This window comes from Camponotus floridanus, unplaced genomic scaffold (genome assembly GCF_003227725.1).
Source record: "Camponotus floridanus strain SB8 unplaced genomic scaffold, Cflo_v7.5 scaffold72, whole genome shotgun sequence".
NCBI lineage: Eukaryota > Metazoa > Arthropoda > Insecta > Hymenoptera > Formicidae > Camponotus > Camponotus floridanus.
The window spans coordinates 795,579-821,228 of record NW_020229841.1 but is presented as its reverse complement, the minus strand read 5'-3'; the positions used below and the strand labels follow the sequence as shown (position 1 = coordinate 821,228).

Genomic DNA, 25,650 nt, shown 5'->3' with positions numbered 1-25,650 from the left:
CTCGGGTATTCTTATCCAGGGACCCCTTTATATCGTAATTACCATTTTTATCCTTCTTCTCTTACCCCCTTCTTCTGCTAACCCGACTAACCTTTCCCCCTCCCCCGCCGCCGTTTGCTTCTCCCATCGGAATTCATTAAAGTCTCGGGAGTATTCTCGCGTAACTAGGAGACTTCTCTTCTCTCGCGATGGAGAAGAGACTCTTTCTTCCATCCGGCGAAGAGGAGGAAAAAAATTCAAAGAGGAGATCGGGTCACGTTCTCCGACGTGGGAGAAAATCTCTCGGCAGTTCCCGATAGACGACGACGACGACGAAGTAGACGAAGTAATCTCGTGGAAGTTACTTTGCGTCGAGGAGTTGCCGGCGTAATGGCCGCGATTGGTACCGATTTCGTTAAGAGAATATATTTAATTTAATAAAAGAAGCCGCCGCGAGAGAGGTAGATATCAAGACAATAACCCGTCGCGCTCTCTTTCTTTTTTATACGATCCGTAAACTAATTACGCTTAATTGATTTATCGATGCTACCCTATTTACATCTCAGAGGTAGCCGGCGCAAGGAAAGTTTTGTCAAATACGCTTTATCCCGAGGATAAAGATAATCCTCAGTTAAGTTCTTGCGAGAGGAGTCGTCCTTTCTGTCAAGCACAGCCATACTTATGTCCTTACATAAGTCTCGCTGTCTTAATTCTAAACTTGCCAGTGTTTCTTTGAAATATATCCCCGTTTTTCGTTATTTAGAGATCTTGAAATCCTTGTTTTTCGTAGAACCTATCAAAAAACAAAAAACTAGATTAATTAGCATATATAATTAATCTCGCGCAAACATTATTTGCGATTAATAACATGCCGTTTTTAATAATGGATAGTTATTTCGGTATTTATAACATGGTAAAAATATTTTTCACGTGAAAGATAAACAAGTTTTGTGCAATTCAATTAATGCAATTTATTAAAAAAAAAAAGTAACGCGCGATAACAAAAGTGTGAGAGAGATAGAGGGAGAGAAGGTCAATATTTTTTGTGATCATAAGATCCGAGAGCCACATGATAGATATGGTTGCTACATCAGAAGAAGAGACCGATTGTTGCTACATGAGACTAGTTTTCACCGACAGTAATGGAATCAGAGACTAATGAGAATCGATCTGTCAGACGGATTAGCCGATAAGGCAAAGGAAGAGAAATCGTATCAATGAATTTTATGACGACAACGAAGGAGGGAGATACCTCTAGACATCCGCGTTTACGTTCATGTACGTTCGCGTGGCAGCTTCTCTTCGTGGAATCGCCATAAATACGCCTTTTGTTGGTTGACAGTACGCAATAGAGTTACCATGCATGCACCATGTTATCGCGAATTTACGTATGCACGATAAAGCGACAAGATTTACAACTCTAGTAGTAAACTGAGGCTCTTTGTAGCTCCTTAAAGCTCGTCTTACGCATTTCACTATATTGCAGATAGGGTGTGTTATCCTATCGATTGATAAAATTACAAATTTGAATTTGCTGAAGCGAGTTTCATGCAGAAAAATAAGATCCGTAAAACGGAAAGAGAGCAAAACTGATCGCCTTATTTTTATAATAATTACATAAATTATTTATATTATAATTAAAAATTTATAATATAATTAATTAATATAATTAATATAATATAATTTATAATATAATATAATTTATAATATAAATTATTTATATTATAAATTATAATATAAATAATTTAAATAATTATAATTTAAATATATTATAAATTATAATATAAATAATTTATATTATAATTTATAATATAAATTATTTATATTATAAATTATTTATATTATATTTGTATATTTTAGTTTTTTGTTTCTTCAAAATTAATTGAATTAAAATGCACACTCTCGTCTTTGTTGAAAATTTAGTATGAAAATTTCTCTATCCATAGATATTTTTTAAACTATTTTAAATTCTTTCTCAAAACGAACGAAAACTGAAATATAATTGTGAGAAATTGATCCCCTGAACTAGTACATTTATTGAAAATTATATAGAATGTGATAAAAATCGCAGTGGAATAAATAAACATAAAAATGAAACAAATTTAACAATTTTCGTTGATGCAAAATAATATATCATTGAAAATGATTTTCTTCGGTATTACTACTATTTCGTAATCTATCAAAAAGTTGTAGAAAGAATACTTTTATACTTGAGAGTTTTCAATACAAAATGTCTAAACAAATACACAAATTACAGGCTTTCAATGAATAAACTAAAGCTGTATCATCTTTGATAAAGTACAACATTTGATTGCTGAGGAATAAAGATTTACGAGACTTGTGTTATTATTTCGGTATCTTTCCTTTATATTTACACAGCCCTATTATTACGGAAAGCTCCATAAGAAAAAATGAGAGGAGAAGAGGGGGAGAGAAAGGTGGCAAAGTGGATGCGGAAAACTTGCTCGTTTTGTTTCGTCGTTTCGTCTTCGTTTGTGTTGTGTGGACGCAGCCTGTGATCAATCTCGCAAAAGAATAACATCCCTTTCATGACGGAACACGAATCAAGGCGTGGCTGCGCGGATCTCCTCATGGGAATTTTCACCCTTCGCGATATCACGCGGCCGTTTCGCGCCAGAGATATTTCTTCCTTAATGGCAGGTTGCTCTCTCGCACGTTCTCTCCTTTAATAGGCGCTTGCTTGTGTTAAAAAAGATGGTTTGCGCACAATGTATTCATATCACGTAAGAGATGGCGATCAACTTTTGAATGTATACTTTGAATGTACATTATATATGTTTATAATACGAGAGAAAAAAAAATCTAAAATTCGCGCAGTCTCTTTAATACATTTCTAAAAGAAGAGAGAGACTGCTTTTATATTTTATATATTAATACAGAGGTCTTGCAAATACATGACCTAGTTTTCTAGCCTAAAAGGGATTTTTTAAGTCTCTTTTTGTCCTTGATTATTCTCGAATAGTAATTTTAGAGAAATATATATTCGATTTTTTAAAATAACAGTGACAAAAAATAAAATGCAACTGTTCTCGTAAATTTAACTATCGCATTCTCTATCAATTTGGATAAATAAAATTTTTGTTATCGTATTAGAAAATGGATGCATAGTTGTTCGGATTAAAAACTGGGATTTTTTTCCATCGGTGCGAATTTGCTCGTGGAAAAAAACCAGCGTGGTATCCTCTTATTTCCTCTGTTTTTCCCTTCTCGCGCTAGGAAATGACGGGTATGTAAGGGAAGCTTCTTTGTAATGGATTAACGTCTCGTGCCCTCATTTACTTTATTTACCGTTGCCTCGCCGGAAATACGCGAGATGCTTTTAGAAGTTTGTCCGAGTTAACCGGAATGCTTAACTGAAATAACTTTGCAGATAATTCTGAAACCGAAGTTGGCCCCGGGTCAAAAGCGTCGCTTGTATCGGATCGATTTATCAGGACTCGCATAGCTTCCCTGTCCTATAAAACGCGATGATCGCGTCTTCGTTTATCGCTTTCATTCTCGTAAGCGAGGTGACGAAACACGAGGGTAAAGCGCCGAATAAAGCGAATAAATCCGGGCAAAAAGTGTAAAAGCGTCACGCGAATCCGCCCATCCAGTTTTAATTATTTTAATAGCAGCCGCACCATGTGTGTGATGTTGCAGAAACATAAAAAAGAAAATCGAACCGCGATTCGCACCGATGCGCATCTCGCGCTCCGAGAAGTTCAGCAAGAGATACCGTGCGGTTATTTTTTTCACATTTTTTTCCCTCCACGCCTCGATAATCGGCAATTTCGGATGCAGCCATTGTGAAAATTCCGCTGAAATGGATTTTAATAATATTATTTGCGAGGTAAATTTGAGGTAAAAAGTAATGTCAGGCGTCTCCCCCTCCGCCCCGGGATTCCGATCGACGATGTGAAATTAATACGCTGTTAATAATTTATTTGATTACGCGCGAATGTTTGTATCGAATTATTTGCGCGGAACGTTTCATATGTTTATGACGCCATTCGGTAGTTATTATTATAATCCAGGGATATTCGAGAAAATGATAGATCGCGTTGAGATACGGGGCGGCGAAAAATATCGAAATGTTGAGAAACGACCGCCTCGAATTCATCTCATGGATGACGAGACGCGACTTGGAATCGTTCGACTGGTCGACTGTGAATTGGAACGTAAATGCGACTGTGTCAAGCACGGAATGCAGAATGCGTGGTGTTTACGTTGACTCCGAAATCTGGTGTCTTATCTGGCGCCTGCCTCCCCTTCCTGTACGTTCCACCCTCGCTCCCAGAACGATCCTTCCTCGTCCTTTTCCGCTCCGTCAACGTCACGGCAACGTATTCGTTAACCGTGGAACAGGAATCGATGCTGTGACTCGGATTTAGAACGAATATTCGACCTGGTAAATGCAAGCGACGCGAATATCGACGGAAGACTGATTTCTTCCAGAATTGGGTGTTTAAGAGAAATTCACGATTGGAAAAACAAGCATTTGTTCTTTCCTTATATTCGTTTGATCTGTATCCTGTTTTCGATGTGAATAAAAATAATAAAGTATTTCTTTATAGGCGAATTAAGGATTATATTATGTTGAATAATTTAATTTTTTTTGCTCGATTTCATATGTTAAGCATGCTGGTTTAAATTCTTTTATTCATTGCTTATGAAAAATTCACTATTGAAAGTTAATATTAAGAATGAAGTTTCATAACTACTTCAATAAATATGTAATAGCTTTAATTTATAATTGCCCATTACATTATAATATCTAAAGAAAAAATAATAGATATAATTTCGATATAAAATATAATTTTTTTACAATCCAAAGAAAGAAAGTAATATATCATTCTTTCTATATTTCAATATTTTTATAACATCTAAAATACATACAATATGTATTTTTGACGTTACAATTTTTACATGCAATTTTTGAAATGTTCTGTTATATCACAAAAATTTATCTGTAGGTATTTCTTATAGAAATTATACCGATATAGATCTGATTAAAATTTACAAAGATAGATTGAATTGAAAATAGATTATTAATTTCAATATCTGCGATGTGAATTTTATTAACTTTAACCTTTGCAATGAATTTTTTTGAAGATTAAGGTTTTAATAATATATGTAATCCTTAATAAATTTTTTCTAGCACATTAGAGATGCCACATTAATAATTTATCACGCCCATGGTAGCATGATTAAATTATTAATGATTTTATTAAAAATTTAATGTTTTTAAAAATATCTCTTTTTTACATAACTTTTCAAATTTTTTCATAATTATGACATGTGGCATTTCTAAAATTGAAATCTCGAGGAGAAAATTATCTAATTGGAAGAATCAAAAGAAGCTAAAGTATTCGATGGCACGTTTAACTAAAAAACCTAAAAAATTATTTATGATTAATGATCCAACTAGGAATTTAACTCTGAACTTAACGCACATCCCCACATCTGTTTTCCTTATCCTGCGCATACTCGAGCATCGAACCCTCTATATTCAGGGCGTTACATTACCATTAGGCTTCTAAACTTGGGCGATTACGTCGGATCTCGATGGCTCAAGTCGATGATATTAAACGATTTCCTTTCGCGGCTAAATACTTGCGGGCTATATAGTTCGGGATCGCTCTCCGAACTCGATTAAAATGTTCGAAAACTTTGCTGGAAGGGTTTAAGCTCTCTTCCTCCTCTTCCCCTTTCTCTTCCCGTACTCATGCCCGTGGGGCTCGATTCAAACAGGGGTGCGACCATGTAGGAAATTTACCAAGATGGTCGCACCAGGGGCGATCGCGCGGGTCCGCGAGGAGCTTGGCCAACTTGGCTTTTATAATGAAACTCTTCGTGGGTGGGGGCCGCCGCAAGAGTAGCTCGCAGCGTGCCAAGATTTAGAGCGATAGTTGTTACGATGAAGTTCTCTCCTTCCGGGTTTTCTCGGAGTCTGCGCTTGTCTTTCGCTGTCTCTCTCTCTCTCTCTCTCTCTGGTTGTGTCGTGTTGGCTTCGTCTCGCCCCGTTTCCTCGACAACCTTCCCGACTTCCGGCATCGAATCTGACGTGGCACAAAGAGCCACTTTCTGGTAACATTCGTATACGCCCCCGGGGAGAACATGTAAGGGTCCTTCGAAAGCGGGACTTAACTGTTGCTCGCCTTCAATTGCCGCTCTGTAATTGAACACTAATAGAATACCATCAAAATAATCCCCGAGTGGTTTCATCTCGCTATTTCTCCGATAGAAACGTATTACACGGTCTCGTGTTGAATTTCGAAATGCGCTCGATAAAAAAAAACATTACGATCGTTTAAGTTTTATTTATATTTCTGCGGTATTATCTGTGTAATAATACAATTTTATTTTTAATTACCATGTTTTTTCGTTGGAGATTGAAATGTCGAACGGTTTCCAAAATTGATAGCTGATGAAAAAGTGTGGATACAGTTTGAGTTTCATGAGAAATTCATTGTCAAGAATTATTATTAAAGTATAAGTAAAAATAAAATTATTATTAAAGTAAAAGTATTTTAAATAACCGCTTCGATAAATATGCAACAGCTTTAATTTTGTTATAACTGTCCATATTATAACATCTAAAACGAAAATACTAGACATATCGTTTAATCGAAAGCAACGAAATGAGATCGAAAAGAAGACCACGCGAGAAAACTCCAACCCTGCCGTATCTAATAATTAATCCGGAAGAAAATATCGCTCTTTAGCGACTGATAGATCGAGTCCCCAAGTGACCATCACATATCTCGTGTACACGTGACAGAGATACTTTATGCAACGGGCTTCGTATAGTAAAGACCGCGCGTTTAATTAGGCGCGCGATACACAATCAGAATTATGTGTGGCCAACAGCGCGACGTGTAAACATGTGTTTGCATAAATCAGACCGCGAAGAGATAAACCACGTGTCTCGGGTCACGCGCATCCACTGAGAAAGACAGAGAGAGAGAGAGAGAGGGATGGCGTCACTTTGAGACGGAAAAGTGCACCGGAAAATGATTGAGTTACCGGTGGCTTTTTCAAAGCAAATCTCGGAGGGTCGTTATCCCTTTCGCACCCTCTTCTCGCTCGTAACTTTCGGATTTCGCCGCGTGCGGAATCTGGCGGAAACCGCGAATTGTCTCGCCCTAGCATTGCCGACAGACGTTACCTCGAACTTCGGGTATTCCGGGACATACTTCCTGTTAGATATGTCGCAATCTGATTTGCGGTCCGTTGCACGTGGGGCTAGTTTGTGAAATCAGCGTCGCCATCGTGACGTTAGTTCGTTCGATCCCGATTCTCGCTTTATGCAGAATATTCATTCTTTATGCATTTCCCACGTTTTATTAACAATTTTTCTGTCCTCTGTCTCATTCAATTTTTTTTCATAATCAAGATTCATCTCTTTGATAAAAAAAATCGTATGTATTATATTTTTATGTCATTTTAAATACAACTGTCTTTATTGTACAATTTTAATACATTTAATATTAATCTTAATTAATTTTAATTTATTATTAAACTCTTGAGTAATAAATTAAAATTAATTAAGATTTATCATTAAAGAATTATATTATGTCATATTAATTAAGATTTATGATTAAATTATTAAATTAATTTATTATTAAAGAATTTAATAATAAATTAAATTTAATAATTTAATAATAAATTAATTTATAATCATAAGCTTATAATTCTTACTTATATGTCTTCGACATATCTTGAGGTTGAAATTTTTTAATTTAATAGATTTCTTTAATTTTTAATTTTAATTAAAATTTTAATACGTCCTTCTTATGAACTTTATATCGCACAAATTTGAGAAAACATTTATTCGAGATCCTAAAGAAATCTATCCATCAGACTTGTTTTTCGATAGAAACAAGCCAGCCTGTTTCGTCTCTCACGACTGTTTAATTTCACGGGGAAAGAAGCCGGCCATTAATCTTTGGAAATATTTGACGGCGGTGAAGTTCTGATCGAAGAAACATCGTTGTCGGCGGCGACGGTCTAAAATACACGCGCCTCGTGTGTATGTGTGTTTCGCGAGTAATACTGATTGGCACTTAACTACGCACGAGTTCGTCGTTTCGCCGGGGAAAGACTCGGCGAGTGTCTGCGCGACAAGTTTGGCGCTTCGACGAGACGCGGAGAAGTTTCCTTCGGGATAGAAACTTCCGGGAACATCCGAGAACGCGTCTTGGCTTCCGCCAAATTCGCGGCGCAGCTTTCTATCGACGGTATCTCCTACTTGGAAACGAGACGCGAAGCGAAGATTGACAGAGCCTACACCGCTACCTGATAAAGTAGCGCGTAATTTTCGCGAGAAAAGTCGCGAGATTTACCCGCTCATGTCGAGGACAATCGTCGCTACGATTTTATCACGATCTCGCGATTTTACGAAATATTTTTAATTTGATAATTATACAAATTTTGTAATCATACAAATTCTTGATTAGTCGTGCGTTTACATTTTATACTTTATCGTGTAAGCACGTTAGAAAGTCATATTTCGTTCCGACGAATAAAGAAAAAAAAATAATTTTTCTGATCACGGCAAGCGAGCGTTTACCTTCTCGTCGGGGCATGCTCGTCTTCAAACGCCTTTGAAGCCGGCTACGCCTTTTTCGCAGGTAAATTTTAATGAGCGAACGTGCAATCTACCTCGCGCTGCTGCATCTCCTTAACGCGAGGAACTTACTTTGCGCATTTACCGAGTCGTTCGAAAAAGAACGCCAAGGTTAAACTCGGCGTCGGGATTGTTATTTTATCGTGCTTTAATTTCTCAGAGTTGATATTATTTCCGACAGAACTATTTCACGAAGAAAAAGCGTCGGTTTATGTAAATTGTAGCATACATACACATAGTTGACATTTAACTGAGCGTGTTCCCAGCGTTTGAAGTCTCCCGGTTTCAATGAGAGGCAAACGCGTGCATGTTTCATCGCTCCTAATGGGCAAAGCTTTTCGCTCGAAATTGTCGTCAACAGCTTCCGACTTCAAAGATGTAATGACATAACAGTGAACGGCGACGAGGCAACAAAAAAATCACGTTTAAGCGAGAGTCGCGTTTGCGATTTATCTGCCAACTTTGTAGGACCGTCCGCGGTGATTGTCCTCGTCATTATCGCCCGCGGGGGTGGTACTTTAGGGTAGCGAGGATATTTCGGGAAGCGACGAAACGTTCCTCGACGAAGCATCCCGGTGGCTGTTAACTTTCTCAGTTGGCGAACGAGATAGAGCCCCGTAGGATATAGCCGAATGGCATTTAGGTTCGAGTCGCCTCACGCTAGACAGAGTCATCCTGCAAATGTCTCTCGTTTCTATGATGATCGCTTCCCATTATCGTGTACTTAGGAAAATAGCAGCAGCGAGGAATAATTTATGCCGTAAGGTACGTTAAAGACTTGTGGTGATCACGTAGATGATGATCGTGTAATCTAAAGCTGAAAGCGACTTATTATGCAACTTTTGATAACCAACATGCCGCGTGCGCTATTTAATGCTATTTATTGCGCGATTGCGCCCGGCATTATAATAAAATGACGATTAATAGATCCATTACGCGGAGAGAAATTCGGAGACAAAACGAGCGCGTGCGCTGAATACACATTCGATTAATAATTCGTTATTTGCGCGCGCGAGTATATCAACTGGTATTGTAATTACTGGGCAAATAGTAGAACGCAAATATATACCGATTATCCATTCGATAGAAACTTTGCTACGCATATTCGAGCGACCTGCAATTATTCGGTCAACCGGCGAGATAAATTATTGAGCGCACGCGGAGGAGAGTCCTTATCACACGCGAAACCATTTGTCAGATACACAACGGACAGTTGCGTGGCGTAAAATCTGTTAACTCCGTGTTTTGCAAGCGTATACATAACGTATGTCGCATAATGACTCCAAATTGATGTCGCTAAAGCGTCGGACCTTTCACTCCACGTGAATTATTTTGTTTATTTACGATTCTCTAAGCGTTATAATGGAATAAATTTTGACGTATAAATGAATATTCATGAAAACAAATGCGAGGCATGTTTCAAAAATTTCCAATAAAATCATTTCGCGAATAAGATAATTTCGTGCGTCACAAAGTTGGGAACGTTTCATTTATTCTTTTGTTGTACGCGACAGAGAGAGGGATACGCGTACGGTAAATGTTTTTGAAATTTATACGCGAGTGTACGTACGTGGGATGTAAAATCAATCGCGAGGGGGAGGCTCGTTGTGCGACACGGAGCAACGGGAAATGTCTGAAAAGCCGCGATACCGATCGTGATTTCTCTTTGAATTTCGTTCCACTGAAAGTGCAGCTTATCGTCCTCATCTCGACGGCATCTCGAATCCATTAAGGGTTATTTCACATCATGGAGGTTCTTTGAAGAATAATCGTGTCAAGTGAGTTACGTAACTTCTATATTCCCCTATATATGCCGACTCGGACCAACGAATCGAGATCAAAATTGCGTTCACGTATAGCCGAGCTTAATGCCGGGAGGGTTAGTTTTAATCCTCTCGACCTTCGTGATATCATTATGTCGTCGTAATACATATAATGCGAGCTTTTGCATTTAAATGAGGTGGCGGGATGTATCTCGCCCTCGTTTGTTCTACCGTTTGTTCAATTATTTCTTACGGCAATCATTTCCGCTTTATGACTGACCTAATAATTATTTTCCATAAATTATATATTAATAAATTTTGTATTAATATAAATATAATTTTGTACATAATTTAATTAAATTATTAAATTATAATTAAATTATTAAATAATTTAATAACTTTTTTAATATAATTTATATAAAATAATTTAAATAAATATGAATAAATCAATTTAAATTAATAATTTAAATAAAATTTAATAAATAATTTAATAATTTTTTAAATATAATTTATATAATTTTGTACATCAAAAATTTATATAAAATATATAATATATAATTTATATAAATAAATATTAAAATATTTATATTTTTTTATTTATATAATTTATATAAAATATTGCTTGAAAAAATTGCCACAATTTTCTGCTTATTCGGAGATGGCGAGATTTTTCTTTAACTCGCGCACAATTATTTATGTAAATAAGAAAGGATACAAAAAGCCCGCCCCCAACACACGCTTACCCCACACAGAACGATCAAGGCTGAATTTACACCAGGCCAATTAATTACCCTACATAAATAAGTCAGACGATTAAGCCTCCTAGCAAGAAGCGTACCTCCCGGCATGTTTATCCCGCTCTCGGAAGATTGCAATTTGCAAAGCGGGCGCGGTTAAGACTTAGGTGGATCGCGGCGAATTAATTTTAACGTCGTGCAAGTCGGCCTGAGAGCTGCACAATAATTAAAAACAATCTGGTAATTAATTCATTGCTTTTAGAGGCAACGACGGCCTTCGCATAGGTAGATATACGTCGAAAGATTATGTCGACTGACTTGTAATTTTCGTGGGTCTCGAAGCTGGCGATTGTTTGCCGCAGGAATTTTAATTTAGAGAACAATAGTTCAGGTTGCTTTTCGATCTTAATCAACAAATTATTACTACTACACAATTAATAAAGAGAGGGCTTCTCATTTCAAGGAGTAAACAATTTCTAAAGAAGACTTCCTGGGGAGGACAAAATGTTTCACTAAGAAATTCATACCGGAAATGATTATTGCGAGTAAGAAGACGAGTCTATTTTGCGAAATCGATCGAAATTTGCGAGATAATTGAATGGAAGCTAGATTCTAATACAGATAATTTCCACTCCAATATTATATTATCGATCTATTTCCGAGAGACGTCAACGAACGCGCTTTCGCGCCATTACCTCATATTTTAAAAATTAAACCTGCATTATTCAGCTCACATCAAGACGCTGGGGGGAGGGGGAGAGGATTGTCGTTTGCAAGGAAAACGGAAATTTCCCATTAAACTGACTTTGTTAAAGCCGAAACAAAATTAGCCCCTTAAAACAATGGGATTCTATCTCGTCGATAAAACCTCCCCCCACGCGCTTCCTCCCCCGCCGCGTGATTCCGTCGTATTTTTATTCCGTCTTTAAACTCCGTAACTGGCAAGATTGCTGATGGAGGAAGAGAGAGAGAAAACGGGGGGAGGAGGGAAACATTCGGCGCGCCATCGGTCGCGTTCGTTTTCAAAGCGCCAAAGAACGTTCGTTAATTTTAACAAGATCCCGAGCCGAACGAATGGCGCTCGTTAAACAACGCCGGTAATTCAACTTAAGGAGCCGCGCGCGTGCGATACAATGGTCGGTATCTGGCCTTACAGCTGCAGGATCGAGCGACTATTTGCAATTAAACGCCGCGGACAAACGGCGTTTAATATCGATCGGGTCTGGCAGCGCACCGCGAGGCTAATTAGAAAATTAATCGGTAACTTTCGCGAATGCCGATTTATCAGGCGCAAGGGAAGGGGATGGGGGGAGGGGGAGGCGAGGAGCTCGAATTCGCGCTCGCTATCCAACGGCTAATATACCCTACGCGGAAAATTATTGGCCTCGAGCGTGTTGGAGTTTATTCGATTTAAGCGCCCGCCTCTCGCGAAAGCCCGTAAAACATCCGCGGCTCGACGCGAGTAATTAGAGCGGTAATTAATATAGTTTTTCTCCTCGCGCCTCTCCCGGAGAAGCTGCTCTTACGGAGCTGCGAACTTCCAGGCGAAACGAGAGTGGAAAAAAGGAAGGGTAGCGAGCGAGCGAGGTGCTAGTGAACCGCGAAGACACACACTGTATATGCGAGGAAGAATTTTTGTATTTTTATGAATCATTTTTTTTTAACTGGAGCGTAATTAAGCTAATTATTGAAACTATTATTATCTTTTTAACGGAAATGTATTTATCTAGATAAAAAAATCCTTCAATATTTCTAAAATTTGATTAATTTTCTTTTAGGAAATATCTTTTATATACATATTTTTTTTTTAAAAAAAAGAAATTATAGAATTAAAAAAAAGAAATCAAGCAAAAAGCACTTAAATATATAACTATATTTCTGCTAAAAAAATTTATAAAATCCTTCATTAGTGGCTTAAGAGAGAACATGAAATATATAGCGGGGAAAATAATAGATCGCGCTATTATAAGTTAGGGGAAAAAATATGTTGGCGAACTTTATTACCCCTCCTCAATCGCGTGCACTTCATTGTACACTTCCCTGTTTTCTATTGTCGGTTTTCAACGGAAGAGAAGGTTACGTTGAGTGGTATAATTGACTTATTCATTTTTAATAGCGATTCGTTCATTGGATGCGGCGCATAAATAACTCTCGGCGAAAAGAAGCCATTGAATGCCGGCGAACGAAAGGGAGAAATAGACCGTTATCGTCGTTAATAATCTAACAGCGAAATTCAACGTTGAAAAGTATCGATGCAAGCCGATACACCGGTATTTCATGCTCTCCGGAATAACGAGATCGCCATTTTCATCGAGTATTTATCTCTCTCTCTCTCGTTTTTCCCCTCTTCTGGGAACGCACGCTTCTGTGAGCCGCGTTTGCGTGAATTTCGCTTAAGCGAATTGCAACCGACGACGAAACAATCGTCAATAACTGCGTTATCACTGTGTTCGCGTTGCTGTTGACATTATTCTTTTCAACTTATACGAGTGAGAGAGGGGAGAGGAGGGGGACCGCTCGAATTCGGCTCGATAGCGACAGAGAGTTAATAGTTGGCGGTGATATCAACCCCCTCCTCTCTCCTCCCCCTTGTTATATTTCTCTGTCCACATTTTTTTCCATCTGCCATAGACACGCGATGGTACTTTAATGAAAAAACTTTGCGCGAACGAACGGACGGACGAATAAATTGACGGGATAATTAATGGCCGAAATAAAGAGAGGCGGGAGTGCGAAATTTCATTCGCAAAAATGCGAATGTACGTGTATATATATGCACGATTGCCCGAAACGTTATTACCCGTGTAACGACGTACAAGTAAGTTAATGATCGCGCTAGTCGCGGACATTAATTCTATGAAAATTAAACGTATAATTTATATAATTCATATTTAATGTAATTTTAGACGGCCTTCAATTTTCACACTCCGATTAGGTAAAGCTTTTGTTATTCCTTTGATATTTGCGCCGAAGGTGGCCTAAAAATAGGGTCGAAACGTTCGCATATTTAATTTATATAATAAATAACTGTGTAACAAGATCGACACTTGACTCGTATTGCCATCCTAATTTATATGTTTAATTTTAATATTTTCGAGTCTGACATTCCTAATAATTAATTCTATGATTAAATGGATATTACGCGGCCGATATTTTCCGCGGTGATTTTGGAATTTTACTTGGCGACCGCAGTGTATTATTTACGACGCCATATCACGTTACCGGTTTAATCATTATGACATTAATAATGAATGATTTTTTGCTCCCACGGCTTATGGAATATCGCTCTAATGTAAACGAATTGCGCGCCGCCCACCCCCATCCCAAATGCGTTGTATCGCGAATGTTGTTCTTTTGATTTTGTCATCATATATATCGGGGGGCGAACGATAAATGGACGGAACGCGTTCCGCGCGTTTTGAAGATTAATATTATATTCAAATACACACATCCGGCGTTGCAGAATGAATTTACAGAATGCAATGTCCGTTGAAGGTAGGTAGGTACGTAGCTCGAATGTAAACCGGCCCGGCATTAAATTTGTATCACACTCGTTTCCGGCGTACTTCTGCAAAACTCCATTGTATCTCTCGCATTCGTAATAAATGATCCGCGCTGCGACGATAAACACACGCTCCGCATTATTCTCGTTATAAATACGTCCGTCTGTTTGGAGACAACATCGGGCACACCCCCCCGCCTCCGTCCGCGCGCGTATTTTGCGACTGTTGAAATAATACGTGGCCAAAATTGCAAGAATCTATTAGCGGTGATAATCGATCGACGTGAAACGGTGGACGGAACGCAATTTTCCCACCGAAATTCCGCATCGATAATTGGAATTTGTTGCAATTGTGTTGCGATTGTTAGGTACGGCCTGGAGATCGCTTTTTTGATCTCGTCTGGAAAAATTGAGACAGCTTGATAAAAGATTCTCGGCCAATTACGTGGATTCAACGGGGAGGCGGCCGTGTCCCTTTGAAGGGATAATTAGTACGATGATAACCCGGTGAAGCACGGTATAATGAAACGAAAACAGCAGCGCCTGGGGTGCGAGGGCGCGCGCGTAAACCGGCCACCCCGTTCGCTCGCGGCTACGAAATTACACGGCCACCCGATATAATATTCCCTCTTTCGGCCACGGTGGGATTGATTGTGTTTATCTTTCATTAGGAACGGGCCGGCGAAAACGGGGCTAAAGCCGCGTGAATAATGAATCCCGTGATCCTCCCTCGCGCAAAATCGTAGACAAGAAGGACAAGATGTCTCATTGTTTCGATCCCGCATTTTGTATTTTCTGCGCGGAAATGAGTAACAATGATGTTACCGCATCATGATAATGTCGAACATATCATGTCTCCCCCCCCCCCCCCCCCCCGATTCGTGCGTTATTTCGTTATCGGAAATTACGGTTTTGACGTGAAACAAGAGAGAAAAGTTATTCCTCCCTCTCTCGACTTTCGTTTTATCTTCCGAAATAATTTTCGATCACGATAAGCAATTTAGAGTTTTGTACTCGTTCATTTATTCATTGTTCCACTATTAAATTTCTTCATTCTCCGATACATCTTTCTCTTCTACATTCAAATGATTATATATAACTTCCTCGTCTTTTTCAACTTATTAAAGGAAGGAGGTTTATAAATAATTAATTATAGTATTCTTATTTGAGGATATTTTCAGAATCTGCTAATCAGAGTGATAGCGTGAATTATAAAAAGATTAACGGAAATATTCAAGGTATTAGGAATAGTAGCTCTGAGAATTCCAATTTTAATGTTAAATTCGATTTACAAGGCAAACATTTTTTTGATATTGGACCGTTTGCATGGTTTCCATTTTCATTCTATTGTGATTACTCCGATATGGTATTCGCGAATGTAACTTGTTATTCATTTGTACTTTTACAATATTTATATTTTTTCCGCCGTGTGTGTCTAAATTTTTTCTCCTCGAAATTTTGAATTATATCCGTATTTTACAAATGAATCTTTCACTTATGGGATTATATGAAACAGTATAGAAAGTCGAGATTATTATATATTTAAGTCGTGTATATTGTTATCGTGGAGCTTTTTTTATTCAAAAATATGCATACATCCAGAACAATCAAAGAGGATAAAATTATTTTCATAAAGAGTTTACATTATTTTTATTTTCCTGAGATATCAATATTGCAATATAAGTGATATTGAATCTCAAAATTAACAAATAGTTAGGAGTAATTTAACAGAAACTAGATTATTCATCTTCATAACCAGTAGTTGTTAACAGAAAGTATAAATTATTCGCCTCAATAATTATTAGTTTTCATTATAAATATTCAAGATAAAATCAGTTAAAAAGATTCATTACAACTAAAAATTATAATTTTATATGTTATTGCTATTCACGGGCTATTTAATCATTTGCAATATAACATTTATTTTTTTAATTTTATTTTTTTTTTAATTTTTTAAATTTATTTTAATTTTTTAGAATTTATTTTTTTTTTTAATTTTTACATTTTTACTTTGATAAAAGAGATTCACGAAAGCGATCTCGAAAACTAGCCTCGTGTTTTCCAGTTTAACGTTGCATGATTTCTCTTCCCACCGTAAAAAAATAATAATAATAATACGCGACAGCCGTGTGTGAATCCTATTAAAGGCAATTCTAAGTTATAAACTCTGACATTACACGCAAGTTACGCTCTCTTCTACGTTTCATTAAATCAGAATCTCTACATCGTTAATACTGGCGCGTGCTGGAAAACTTGGGAAACAGATTTGATACGATGGGCAGAAAATTGCATCTCATCCAATTTTCCGTACATGTAACTGAATACAGAATTGTTTCCCGTGTTCGATCTATCCAGAATATCCGCGCACCAAAAATTTCATTTCGATTTTATTATATACGCTTTTTTTAAACTCGCAAGAGAGGGAAATGACATCAAAATCTGTTCGCCTTGGGCCACGCTAAAATGCAGAGATAGAGAAAGAGAGAAAAAGAGAGGGGGGGGGGGAGGATTTCAACGATCAAACTTCAATTTCGACATCAATCCGGACGATTTGCACGACGGAACAAGTGCACTTGTTTAAATTAAATATCATAAATCCGTTTATTTTAACAAAAATCTGGATTTTCTATTCGATCGCGAAAGTGTCTTATTATATAAAGATGTATCAGTATCGAAATTTACACAATATATTCTCGACTTTTGACTTTCCCGAGCAAGGAAAACCAATTTCGCGATTATATTACCGTCCGTTAATTATTGATTAATAACTGCAGCTTCCGCAACAGTTAACCAATTAACTTTCGCGTTAATTAATCGGGAAATTCGCGTCGCTGCCTTTTCGCGCGCGTAAAAAATGAAATTAATTAATCATCAGAGACAGTGTAAACATTGACAAGGCACACGATGCATTTACGATGCATTTACTGTCGCCGCGCCTGTTCGCAGTTGACTTAAATTCTTCAGCGGTCGCGCGCGAATTCTTTATGAGGACCTGCCGCCCGAGTTTATCGGATGACCCAGTGGCCCTTTGACCTCGAACGCCCGACATGCATACCGGGTCGACTTGATGCATCAGCCTCGGTTGTCGAGAGGCTCGGTTGCATAGCGTGCAGCCATCTAGGCCGAAAGGCACCAACCTCCTCCTGGAGCGAATCTTTTTTTCGAGCTCGCCTGGTACTCAATGATGAATTCTCGTGACGTCAGTTCCGAGGCGCGGTCACCCACACAATCGAAACGTTTCGTTCGACATCTTTCAATGCGCTTGCTCGCGAAATTTGGTCTGATTGCTTCAGTAGAGCGGCAAAACGGAATAAACGTTATGGTCGGGTCGTTTCATCTTTATCTTCGTATTTTTCCATTTTTTCAACTACTTTTTTAATAACAAATACCGGGTTTTTTGTTTCTACAAGGTCTCTAGAACGTAATCACAAGGAACGTAAAAAAATATAAAGTCATTAATTATTTATTGCAAAAATAAGATGTATAAAAACAAATCAAAATTAGTACTTTTTTCAGAGAAATGCATTTTTCACTAATCTGTTAAGAAAATCGAAAAGACAATTTTTCACGAACTTAGTACATTCTAAAGTAGTAGTAATAGTAGTAGTAGTAGTAATATATTTGATCTCCTTAGAGTTACAAACTATATCTTACATCAACTGAACTTTTACATTACAAAAACATCTCTCTATATAAAAAAAAATATCTACATAACATTTCTCTTAACCTAGAACTTAATCTACTTCCTTATCCTAATTCTTATTCTAACTCAGTAAAGAAGGTCGGGTGGAGATATCTTCTCGGATACTTCCGGTCACACATCTCCTCCCTCCTTTCCCCTACATTCTAAAGTATTTTTTTAGAATTTTTCTCCTTTTGTTATTAATTTTATATTATATTAATTTTTATATAAAACATACTTTCTGTATTAAATCTAAACTAACAATTGTATTTTCTTAAAACTTTCTCTCTAAGGATTTTTTGGGTCATAGAATCCGAATCTAAAGGAGAAATTTCCTGTCATCTTGAACTTTTTGAAATTGAAAATTTTGATTCAAAAATTCCCAGAAAATAAATTTGCAAAAATTTTGGATGTAAGGAAAAATAGCAGAAAGGATTAAACATAAAATATTGGCTTTAGAAAAGAAAGGAAAATAATGTTCACCTTGTAAAATTGTTTTAAGATTATTCGCAGAGAAATGCTTCCTCGCGTGAAAATAAAATATCTATTTTATTTTCAATTTCATTAAAGTTTTAGTAAGTGAAAAAAGTAATTTGCGGAAAAATAGTCTGCAATCTAATTTTTTAACATCATTTAATTGCAATTAAAGGCCGGTATTTTAAAATGGAATATAATAGGTGGACATAAAGAAGACATTCTTTTATGGCACAACAGCACTTTTGTTATTGGAGATTAGTAGAGGAAACTTTAATACGTACATAAAAGGCGAAAGTTTAATACATGAAATTCCTTTGCCAAGAGTGCTGGAAGTTTTATAGGAAGAAACATAAAATAATATCCTTGAAACGTTGTTCTCAAAAAATATGCTTTCTCGGCTTATAGCGTTTTTTTACTTCTTGTGGTTATTGTCTCGATTCGATACCGCTTTTCCACTACAAAATTTTTATTTCACGACAAAGTTCCCTACGCGCGCGAGCTCGTCTATTTTAATCCTCAATTACACGTTCAAATAGAATTAAACAAAGAATTTAAATCAAAGAATTTCCACGCGAGCGTAAAATCCTACATCGTGCAATATATATTTTCTTGACGAGTGCTAAAGAGAGATTTTTCCTGATACGTATCATCCGAGATTATCGAGATATAAAAGTTTTCACGCTCGTTCAAAGATTGAGTTTTTAACGTCGCGCCTCGAAAAAACGTTTGATAATCGTCCTGTTGATCGTAATGCATTTTACTTTTAATCGCGTCCTTCCGCGAACCGGGAAGGAGGGGAGAGGGGGAGGGGGAGGGGGCGCTTCTCGTGGCGTTTAATCCGACGAAATTGCCACTTTGTCCGCCCGTAATGAGTTCTCACGTCGCGACGGGGCATTATGATCGACGAGGGCGGCGGCGACGACGACGGCGAAAAGGAGAGAGAGATAAAGAATGCCGAGAGCGAGACGAATTAAGTTCTCAACTCCATTCAAACATCACTTCCGCCCCGATGATCTCATCGCGCTCCTCCTACAACTTGATCGACGCGCACGTTATTATTATAAGGAATTATTCCCTCCCTTCTCTTCCCCCGCCCGGTCTCGAGGTCTCCTCTCCTCTCTTTCTCTCTCTCTCTCTCTCTCCTCATCATCGAGGAAAGCCACTAATCATTGACGCATTTTTCGCATCGACGTAATCGATGGTATCAAATAAGTGGGAAATGAATAATCGCGGCGGAGCGTTTCTAGTGGAAATCGAGTGGCACGATAACTCTTCTAGACTGAATCGAACGGTCGATAACTCTTCTGGATGACCGAACGATCAATCAGTGCGAAATATAGGCGTCCATAGCTCACGCGTTATCGATATCATGAAAAGAGACGTGTTATTGACCTCTACCTATAGCGTTGCTAGTATTATTTCACACACACGTCATCGACGTGCAAACACCCACACACAGATCAGTTGACAATGCTAGACTGTCGCGTAAGTGAATAGCATGCATGTCGAGTCATTTTCTCTGATTTATGAATGGCTCGAGTCGGAATACGAGTCGGAATGTGATCTTGAATTAAATTTACTCGCATTGAAGCTCGAAAAAGTGTCAACAATGTATTTCTTTCTGCGTTCTAATCTTCAAAGAATTATTTTTATGTTTTTTTCTACCACCTATTGTGTATATTATTTTATTTATTTTTTTTTCTCATAACGCGGAAATGTTTAAATCTCTCTCCGGAGGTGTCGTCATTTACGCCTTTTTCGGGACGAATCCCTTAATTACGGATGCAAACGTTGCACTTGACGCATACATTGCCGCCTACGTGACACGCAGGACCGCATTGTCGGCCAGTTTGCACACAACCTCGGGCAGAATGCGCTCTTTTCTGCACCGAGGACCGCATCATGGACGTATGAAACGGTTCTTCTGCCACCACCGCACACCATACGCTATTAATATCACGAGGTATATTTAGATTCCAATGGGGAAGAGGACGCGGGACTGTACGAGTCGCTCGTTCGATATGCCGTCTGCAAGGCGCAAATTGCAAAATAGAAAGGCCCCTTATCCGAGGTCCCTTTGCGTTTTATTTATTAAGGCGAAAGATAAAAAGAAAATTACGAACTCGACTACTCCTTCGTTTCTAATAAATTGGCGGCACTTTTTTTTTTCTTCAAAATCTTCAATTAATAAAATTAAGAAAAAGGCATAATTATGCACATTACGATCTCATCGATTTCGAATGACTTTGACATATATTGTCAATAAAAAGTTACAAAAAAAGTTTTATAAATTTCACACCATCATATGCACTCAAATAGAAGACCAATTTAATAGCAGACTTAAGCTAATCAAAATCTGTTCCGATCTATTTCTGATTTAAAATTGAAAATTGAAAAATTAAGTTTGAATTAGGTTACATCTTCTTACTTGAAGTGGATATGATTATATAACTCAGATTGGATAGATAGATAACTTTATATTTTTATCAAAGTCCAAAAGAGAAGTTCCTAAGATATTCATTTTAAATTTTATGAGAGAGAACGATATCTTTTTCGCGCGTAGTTGCATCTGAATGACCGCCTCTGCAGCGGCGAGTGCAACATTATTGCACGCGTAGCACATTTTCGTTTCTCGAGCAATATTTCAACTCGCGAGTAGCGAGAGAATCGCATTATTTCTGGAGTACGAAGCGCCCCGAACGGAATGCACTTTCTGGTTTATATTTATAATTATCGCGGCGGTGGGATACGCATTCGCCTCTACCGCGACATCCTGTTTCTTGTCTCTTCCGTTTTTGTTTTTCTCGCGAGACGTCTCGAGATTCGACACGTGACTGGCAAACGCTTCACGGATGCACCCTGTGCATCCACGTCGCTGCAGCTTCTCGTCGCGGTAGATCCTTTGAAAAAAGCCTCTTAGGATGATAAGTATGCGTCCGCGGTTTCCCAGCAAATCCTTAAAATATTTAAGGATTTATTCGACGTTTCATGAATATCCGAAAGGGCCGAATCTCCATCGACGTGATTTAACGAAACCCGAGCCATCTCACGATTTGAAATTTTCCTTCTTAAGAAACAAGAGTTATATCAAATTTTATTCTCCCATAATTCAATATCCAGATATTAAAAATAAATCTATAACATAAATATAACTGAATCACTTTTACAGAGATTGTAGAAAAGATTTTTAATTAATTTCATTAGAAATAAGTGAAAACAGTTTTTAATCTACTCTTGTGAAGACAAAAATTAATCAAGCTGCATAAATTTTAATGGAAACTTGTTATCATTATTTGTGATTTTTGTGCATAAAAAGTGCGAGGATATAGAATAATAGAAGGCGATCGTAGATAAAGGGAACAGGTTTCTGTTTTTCTTTTCCCTTCAGAATCATCAATTTTCCCAAAATTGCAACAGGCAGCTGTTGCAGGGTTTTTTTTGGTAATTTTTTTTGTTCCCGAAAGAAGGTATCTCATTTTCTGCGCCCATCTTGTTCGAATTGTGCCGAATATGTTGCTCTCGAGGAAAGGTCGATGACACGGGTTAGCTTATATACACTAGAAAGACGTTCGGTTTAAAGGTCCATTAGATGCCTCGGATGCAATATCGTTGCGACAGGTGACACACCGGGTCGTAAGACGCACACGGCGTATATTAAGGACCACGCCACCCGGTATGTCGTCACGACCAAGTGGAAACCTGGACACGCGGCACACGTTTCGTTTCGATCGCTCGGAGGGGGATAATATTATTTCACCTGAGTGTTCGCGGAAATATATCCCCGATGTAACATGGCGCGTAATATCTAAATAAACATATCGCTTGTAAGCGGCATGAAACCACTGGTTAATGTATGTGACCATCGTTGGATCCATATTTATTCGTCTGTCATCGAGAATGGGAAATTTTTCGCTCTCGATATCTGTTTACGTTGAATTAAACAGTAGTCACGTTGTAATGCGTTGCCCATTAATTAATATCAGATCGACGAATATATCGGGCGGAAACAAATTCAGGAGTCAAACTAAACATTATTGACAAATACGAGTTGGAGCTGCTCTTTCTGTCGCATGTGTGGCTCGCATGTGCCATCTTGTAACGCGTGACGATGAGTTTTGCGGTAATTACAATAGTTTGTTATACCGTGAGAGCTGTTTTCGCCGACTCGGGCGCAGCGAGTCGCGAAATGGAAAATCCATTTACGATCTAAGCTCTCCGGATTAGGGTAAGCTGTTACCCCAGATCGTCCCCTCGTGATTTCGGTGCTTCGATAACCCGGTCGTGCCGAAGCGAGATGTCCGCCGGTGATTCTCGATCGATTTCCCCGGTATCTCGACAAGGGATTAGGTCAGGGACCAGAGAAACGGGTTAGAGCGCGACGGAATCGGATGCTAGGACGGTCATCCGAGTGATGAGATGATTGGCCCGCTGATGAAACCTGATAGAGCTGCTTGCTGCTGCTCGGCCGGCTTGGCGGATTATGTTCTACCGTGCGAGAACACGCTGCTGATCCAGCCACTATGATCTCATCCCTCACTTCCGCCTTGGGACACCTATTCTGCCTCGCGAGTCTTCGGGGCGATCAATCGCCATCCGTCAAGTCGAAATCTGATTCTGACAAAATTAGGACCTCGAATTAGACGCTGTAATTTATTTTAGCGAGTTTAGTGACGTGAAAATACGAGATAGATGTATCTTATCTTATATATGTACCTCATATAGGATCTTCAAATAGAATTTCACTCTAGTTCGATTTTAATTGAAGAAAATGGGATGTGAGAGATACTTCCAAGTGAATTTGATGGAGAAATAAATTTCGCGATATTATATATATTTTCTCTCTCGCGGAAAAAGAGAGAAGAAATTCCTATATATATATATATATATATATATATATATATATATATATATATATACACACGGTCGTAAATTAAATAATGTTTAAGTGTCCATAAATTCGTGCCAGAGAACATTGTCTGTGCCGGGAGCGTGGATCGAAGGTGGAGGAGAAAGCAACAAATTGCATCCAGTTGAAAACTCGTTCGGCCATCTCTCTTGACTTCTCCACGACGAACAGCCGGTCTCGAGAAAAATGACACTCTTATCTAAAAAATAGTCGGCCATAAACAATCCCGCGGAATCGGTGCGCGATAGCGAGCGGACCCCGTTGCTCTCGTACACGCCTCGGTATCGCTCTTTAACCTGTCGACGAAATACCGCATGATAAAACGCGCGAAAAATCGCAGCTCTGGTAGAAAAGAGAAGTCGCCCAGACACATAAGAGCTTCCGCTCGCTCTGTATATTTTCGCCCAGATAAGATAAAATTCAATTGCTCACAAAATATTCACGTATCACGTGTCGTTAAATGTTATTTCTTGCGTTTTACATCGTTCGTTCGAAACGTTGCAATTTTTCGTCTCCAACGTAATTTTTTTTCTCCGTCTATAAATATTTTCGATGTGAGAACTCGCGATTTTCTCCGATATACGTGAACATTTTCTCATTTTTATCTACGTGACGTAATCGAAGACACAATGACTCAAGCGTGTACAAATATTGGCAGAGAGCTTTTAGCGCTCTTTACCTGGATGGGAAAAGTAGACTATGAGAATTATGTCATGTATTATTATAGTTGTTAAAAACAATTTAGAATTTAGATAATTTAATTAAAATTTCAAACGCTCGTTCGCGAAGCAACTGTCATATATTATGTATAAAATATATTTATAAAAAAAAACACACACGCCGATGAATAGCGATCTATTGTAACAAGAATATAATTTCAATTTCTTATCCGATAAAAATGTAATTTACAATCTTTACAATCACCCAACAATAATTCCTCGAGCGGATGAAATTTTTACCGCGGTAACATTTAATTTCCAATTAATTGAAAAGTAAGAAAGCAAGTCTCATCTTTCATTTTACGCTCCTGACATTTAATTTGTCCGGGCGCTTTAATTTTCAACGTTAAATAGCGCGATAATTAGCTCTTAGATTAAATTCGCGTCGAGGGAAAAATCGACTGCGAATTACTAGGAGACGAGAAGGAATACTCTATAACTTTACACCTGGATTGAGCGACGTCGAAAAATGCAGGATGAAAGAATACAAGCATCGAAATTAGGAAGATTGATCGTCGCAAAGAGAGAGATATATATATTTATTCCCTCTCGCGAATTTTCCCCGTCATTTCTACCATCAGGGGCGTCGCCTTTGTTGCTCGCGTCGCCGACCAGAGTTTTCTCTGGGTTTTACCGTCCGTAGAAGAGCGACCGTTTAAACGTCAACAGCTGCGACGCAGGCCGCCCCGCCTATGGCCGGCTCTATTTGCTCCTCTTACATTCTTCATGAAATAGTTTGGTCTCGCCGTGGATATACGCTGACTGCGCGCCCCCCGAGAGAGATTAAGAATATCTTTCGGCTTTCACGGGACGCTCCGAGATGAATCGGAGCCAGCCACGCTGCTTCCAGGATGACGTGGCTTCCTCGAGAGGAGCACCACTGCCCGTACTTTAAAAGAAAAAAAAAAGGATACGAGAGTAGCCGTGACGACCCCTGAACCCCCCCGAAAGCGTTCTCGTGGAGCGAGATGGGAAACTGCTCGAATCGTAAAATTCTTTGAGATAAGACAACGACGAGCGCTTTGAATGCGAGAGATTTAGATAGAGGAGTAATCGATGCGCACTCGGGGAACTTACGACTAAGTACTTTGTGAATTGGAATACCTCTGTCTCTCTCTTTCTCGCCTCGGACACTAGCGCGGGTGTTATCTGAAGCGAGAGATACTTGTTCGAGAGCAGCCGGAGGGAGATCTGATTGTTGGATCTCTACGCGGTGTTTTATTGCCCATTTAAGCGGATTGATTGCGGAAACG

The 25,650-nt window shown here is 38.4% G+C and overlaps 1 protein-coding gene across 4 annotated transcripts in view; it reads left to right on the top strand.

Moving 5' to 3' along the window:
• Positions 1-25,650, top strand: part of LOC105248657 (E3 ubiquitin-protein ligase highwire) — a 185,950-nt gene that overhangs the window by 124,247 nt on the left and 36,053 nt on the right. The gene's annotated exons all lie outside the window — the stretch shown is intronic.